The sequence below is a fragment of the Diorhabda carinulata genome, chromosome 9 (assembly GCF_026250575.1).
Source record: "Diorhabda carinulata isolate Delta chromosome 9, icDioCari1.1, whole genome shotgun sequence".
Taxonomy (NCBI): Eukaryota; Metazoa; Arthropoda; class Insecta; order Coleoptera; family Chrysomelidae; genus Diorhabda; species Diorhabda carinulata.
In genome coordinates this window covers 21470554-21475823 of record NC_079468.1, presented here as the reverse complement: position 1 = coordinate 21475823, position 5270 = coordinate 21470554, and positions in this window count along the sequence as shown.

Sequence of the window (5270 nt, the reverse complement as noted above, 5' to 3'; positions counted from 1 at the left end):
TGTTTTTGTTTTTTTTTTTATTAAAGAAATCTAAAAAGGGTTTTTATATGATATCGTGTCTGACATACGAGAGTTGTCTAAAAAGTTTTCCAAGTAACAAGATGTTTTTTCACCATAAACATTGTTATTTTCAAAAATGCCCATGCTCAGGGTTGCAAATTCAAACGAATCCCAAGCCCCTGAGACGTCCAATACTCTAAAAACGTACGGGGGTTGTCTGAATTGTCAGAAATGTTTCTGACCTAGTAAACAAACCAGAAATATTTTTTGTTTGACTTCCGTATCCTACCGGTGACTGTTGGTGGTAAATTTTGGAACGTAAGATGGGAGGGGGACTGTAAATATGAAATATAAAATTGTCAAAGCAGCTGGCGACGGAGCTATGCCAATATAATGTACTCTGGGCTTATCAAACACATAAATTCAACATTTTTTTTCAAAAAATTCATCAGAGCACGCAAAAATCTTAAAATTTAATCATGAAATATCATCTAAAACATGCATAACCAAATTGATAAAGATGCTGCACATTGCGTAACCTCTGCTTCTGGGTTCGAGCTTAGGTTAGGTTGAGTAAGGTTAGGATAAGTTAGGTTAGGTTAGGCTCGTTCCATTGAGAGTCATATCGGCGTATAGAACGGCTTCGGCTAAGGCGTCCCAAGTTATATCGGGATTTCCCCCCATTCATCTGATGATGGAAGGAGAGATGGGATAGCCAAAGGACAAAGAATACGATCATAAACATAAAAAGATGGATAAATTGCAAACACAGAACCACCTCCTACTTTGTCGCGCAGGTTCTTAGGGAAAATTGATCTTTCGGAACCTACACAAACAGAATTCGAAAGACAGCGACCTATGCACCACATGCGGCAGAAAGGATGGTCCGGGACATGTCCTGTACGAATGAGCACTAAGGGAAATGGAAAGGAAAGAGCTAAAGAATAGGATTGGGGAAATACCGCCAGTAGATCGATTCGTTGACTATATGTTGGAAAGCATAGCGAATTGGAAGACGCTAAAGGACTTTATAATTAATGTAATAAAGTAAAAAGAAAAAGAAGACAGGGAGCTGTTTAAAATGGATGGTAGTTTAGTGAGGTGCACACGAACTCACAATATTGCACAGCCCGCTGTGAAGACGGCATTAGATTTCAGTTCTTTGAAGCATTTGCTTTTTAAATTATATGCCATTTATGCGATTTTCTCGTTTCAATACCTTTTCTTTGTCAAATTCAAGCCACAACTCTGCCACTTTTCATTTTCGTAATGAATGGTTGCATATTTTGAGTCTTCATCTCCAACCCAACCGTTATACCAAACCCCATTCACTTCCGTCACCGACATGAGACGGAACCATTCGTTGTAAATCTAGATACTTCGTTCAGTGATGCTCTAACTTCTTTCTCCCTTCCAAATACTAGGTGTTGTCTTTCTCCTTAAACGTTTAAACATGTGATAACATGCATGTTTGATGACAATCTCTTACAAGTGAAACTTTATGAAGAATCGCCGATGGTGAATACCTTGTTGGATCAAGTATGGAAAGTTACGTTGTTTTGATGGAAAAGCACTTTGTTTTCTTTCAAATGTGGTTGCTTTTTGCAATTTTTCCCTTTAAATCATGAATTTTATTGTTCTCCCTTTTTGAAAAGATAGTCGATGAACAAAATCCTTTTCCGGCCGATGAAAACGTCTTTGCCGTTTGCAATCTTTTGTTTTGATTATTTTTCCGTTTCATGAGTGGAAAGGTGGAACAGGACCTTATATACAGTTACGAATGGATCCAAAAAACAGTTCAATTTTGCTTGAGCCGTCCATTCGAATCCTTTTTTGGTCCAAATAACTTATACTTAATTCATGAGTCAGTATATGGCAATTGGTTCTTTTTATATATCGAAAGTATTTTCTCTCTAACTTTAATACGATGGGAAATCAGTCCATTGGGTGAACTTTTTCGATGACATTACACGTGGTCAGTCAAGCTGATATGACCACGTTTGAATTCAGCTGACCATAATTTGACTATCGTAAATAATGGTTCAGAGCTTCGTACAGTTTCTAACTCCTCTTTAATTTATGTATGAGTATTCCCCGAGGGACCAAAACAGCTGCTCTGTGTTCGAAAAGAGTGAAAATTACTAGATTTAAACTTGGATAAGCATCTTTGGCATGTACGAACGTCTAATGCACTTAAATAAATGTCGCAAATGCTTTTGGTAGTAACTTTCGTATAGCTACTTTTACGGAACTCAAATCGAAAGAAACGAAATAGATGGATTGCAGGTAGAATAAACAAATAACCAATTCCGATTACAATATTAAACTGATATCACATTTCAAACATTTGGGTAACTGGATGAACAAATGGAAACCAACTTTCACTACTGGAAACCTCACAGTTCAGATGCTGTTACACGTGGAGCATTTTTGGAAGGATTTGAGACATGGACGCTCAAAGCTAACATGATGAATAAATTAGAAGTGTTCGACATTTGTTGCTATCAGAGAAGATCTCGTGGACTTAGAAGACCAATTCAACCAAATTGTCATGGAGATAACCCAACCTTGAAGACACCGAAAGAAAAAACATCTCCAGTTTAAATGGATGTCCTAATTTGTTTATGCAAAATTAAAAAAAGAAACTGAATATAATTTATAATAAAATCATAACAATATATATATATTTTTCAACCTAATATCCCGGTCGATGAAATTAGTATCACCCCTGTTGAAACCTGCCAAGAGCAGAATCGTTTAGAACATTCTTTCTTGACTGATAACTTAACGGTCACATGTATCATTTCTTCTTTCACGGCTCTATCATTTTTCATGCTTTATACGTATATCCAACGGTTCAAGTGCATAAAACGTTCTATACACATCATTCTGTCTATTTATCTTCATAACTTGAATATATATATTTTTTAAATAAATAAAACGCAATTTTAGGATAGCTGCAGGTTTCCACTCACGGTTATTGCTTTCAATATTTAGCGATTCATATTTGTTAATTTCGAATGTGTCATCCCATGTACAAACGCACATAACTTTTATTGGGTCTGTTACTCAACCATACAATTATTTTCCATTGTTAATGTTTCGAGAACTATTTTAACTTTCACATGTTGGCAGCAGTATGTCAATTAAATTTATTTTTTAACTGTCACCGTTATTTATACCTAAAAAAATTATTCCACCAGAAAACCCCCGAACCAAACCAACAGTTAGCTAATGGCGAGTAATTTCGACAAAGTATTTGGTAGAGGTTTGAGCGAAAGGAAATTGTGAGCAGGTAAAGTCATTTGAAACATTTTTCAGTTCATTTATTCAGCTGTTAATAAATCTTCGTGATTCTTGTTTCCTCCAGGTTAGACATGTACCCAAGAACATGCCTAGGCATTTTGCCTCCTCTGCTTGTGGTCTATTATTATTAATCTTTACCGATGGACATGTTTCTCATCGTAGAGAAAATTGATTCTGCATCTTTGGCTTTGAGCGCAGCTTGTAAGATGTTGGAGACAATTGTTGGATCCACAATACTCCTCCGAGCTGTCCAACATAATCCCGCCTAGAGCAGTTTTTGCAGGAGCAACTCGCCAAGCAGACGTGGCTCATGAACATAGAACTTCAATTTATCGGGACTCATTTCTTTGGAGAAGTGCAAGCCTGTGGAATCAGCTACCAAAGCACGTCTTTCTCAAGCACTACTCGAGTTTAAAAGGGTTTATCCTCTTGTGATTGCTTGCTTTTTACATAAAACAATTGTCATCACTATATTAGGGTGGATCTTGCTGTTTAAAGGTAAAGAATTGGTCCTAGGACACTCCCTTATGGAACGCCACATTGTAGGGGTTGAATATCCGTATCTTCTTTGCCTTGTACCACAGCGTAAGCTACCTGTGGGTTGGGTGCAGCTCACTTTGAACAAAAAGCGCATTCAGGCCTTATTGACGCGGTTTAAGCAAAATGAGTCAGATTTTTTGCATCGATTCATAGCTGTAGTTGAAATCTGGATCCACCATCACACTTTTGGAGTGAAAAAACAGTTTAAACAGTGGATTGGATAGGGCAAATCTGCGGAAAAGACGGTTTCATTTATAACGACCTTTTTTGAGATAGTCATGGGATTGTGCTCATCAACTGTCTTCAAAAACATAAATGAGAATACAATAAATTATTGCTTGATAAGGTAAGGGAGAAAATGTGGAATGGCAATCGCATAAAAGTGCGTTGGTGTTGATGATCACCATGACACGTCGAATTGATGTACCACCCAACTTATTCACCATATCTGGCGGAGAAGGAGAAAGACGGCAACAATTATTCGGAAGGGTTAAAAAGGTTAAAGCTTCGCTAGGCTACGTATATAGACATAAAAACTATGTTTGGAGGTGAGTTATTCTTATTGGTATATCCAGTTCGTATCGTTAGCTACTATAAAACATGCAAATCCGTTAATTTCTCTTTTTGTATTCTAAACTTCAATAAATACTATCAAAATAACCGAGCATGTCTTGTGATTGAATTAACTTTTGAATGAAATCGATAATAAATAATTGAATATCGATATATTTAACCGATCATTGTGTTAAATCGGTGTCATCAGAAAGTATCTTACCAACTTCCTTTCCGGAAAAAAGCGGAATTAATTTCATATCACGTAGCGACAAAAATCCTACAGGATCGTTCTCAATGCCGGCAATGTCGTGAGAAAAATCGTGCTAGGCCATAGATGGAGGCGTCGCGACGCGAAATGCCTGGTGTGTGGCGATAGTGCGGGCGGCGTTGCCAAGCGACCGGCAATCGATCCGCCAATATGACTACTATGCTAGCTCGTTACAGTCAGTTATTGCGTTATGTAGTTTTAAGGAAAAGATTCATATAATATTGAAATGAATGGTACCGAAGGGGTTGAGAATTTTACTGGAATTGCATGTCCAAAGTAGAACATATTGCAGAAGTTTTTAATCTTACTTGAATGACTACAAAATACGGATACTTTTCAGTGAAAGTTCGTTGGTTAAATTTGAAATACAACTGTTTAATTTTTTCAAACTTTTGCAAGAAAAAAAGATTATCTAATACATATACGAGTGTAGTTTGATGGTTTCAATAAAAAAGCTACTTTACTGTATAACAAATATTTTATACTCTACTATATTGTAGACCAATCAATTTTATCTACAAGTTAAACGACTATGACTGCTTCAATTGAAGTCAAAATGTGTGATAGTACTCTTTCTATATTAGAGTTAGTCGCAAGCACA